Below are 1,229 nucleotides of genomic sequence, written 5' to 3' on the forward strand. Positions count from 1 at the left end.
ATTTTTAGTAGAGACGGGGTTTCACTGTGGTCTCGATCTCCTGACCTTGTGATCCGCCTGCCTCGGCCTCCCAAAGTGCTGGGATTACAGGCTTGAGCCACCGCGCCCGGCTATTCTGATAGCTTTGAACCTCTTTGTTATGAAGTTTTACTTCAACTATGGGCATTCATCTTTGGGACTAAAAAGGGTGGTGATATGTTTTGTAAAAACTCTCTGTACAGAGTCAGAGGATGGTGAGCACAGGAAAAAGACAGCAAATAATACTCACAATCAGCCACCTCCCAAGGTACGGGATGCCAATTATAGTCAGCTGGGAAATGCTGTAAACTGCTAACAGTGCAGAGCTTGGCTATATTACAAAAGCTTTCCTTGACATCTGGTAAAGGTAAAGCTGACCTCACCACTTCATGCCTGGGACAGGCAGACAAAAACCCACAGAGATTAGTATCAATCTCAAGATCAGATGGATTGACTTTTGGCTACAAAGTGATTTAAAATAAAGTAGCCAGTTAAAAAAAAAATCCCTCTCTCCCATAATGAAGCAGGTTTGTTGCTTCTGGTTCCAGATAGATGTTACTTATGTCCACATGATTACTTTCTGGTTGTATTTATGATTACTAGAATAAAATTACAAATACTCTACTATTATTTTCAGTCCTCAGCCTGATGGAAATCTGCTCAGTTAAACAAAGACTTAAATCTAAGTTCTAAAAGTTTTTTCTCATTACCTTTTTTCCCCCCAACTGGCATATAAAAAGACAAAAAGTGAGTACTAAATTCTTTAAATACAAAAATTTGCAAGTCCACTGTCACATAAGATAAAGTCCTGAGTTTTAGATTTCAGCTCTCAGAATCACAGTCCCTAAAGCGTATTCACCAAGAAGAAAATGCAAAGAGTTCTTGCTCTAGAAACTTTTAGTTCTCTTTTTTCACTCCTGAAGAAATATATTATGGCCCATATTTCATTTCTGACTTGTAATACCCTCCGAAGTCCATTCTGAAAAGTGTTCTGCCTTCTCTTTCACATTGATTTTATTAGCTGGCCTAAAAGACAATTTTTGCCAAATTAAATGTTTTAATGTGTTCTTTTTTTGAATAATATGTTTCCTACTCAAATGTATTCGTACAACACAGCTCAAAACACAACACTTTTTAAAATTATTAGTTGTTAGATTTTAAAGAGACTAAAGTCAACTTATTGCTGAAAACACACAAAAAGGACAAATTGG

The sequence above is a fragment of the Macaca nemestrina genome, chromosome 1 (assembly GCF_043159975.1).
Source record: "Macaca nemestrina isolate mMacNem1 chromosome 1, mMacNem.hap1, whole genome shotgun sequence".
NCBI lineage: Eukaryota > Metazoa > Chordata > Mammalia > Primates > Cercopithecidae > Macaca > Macaca nemestrina.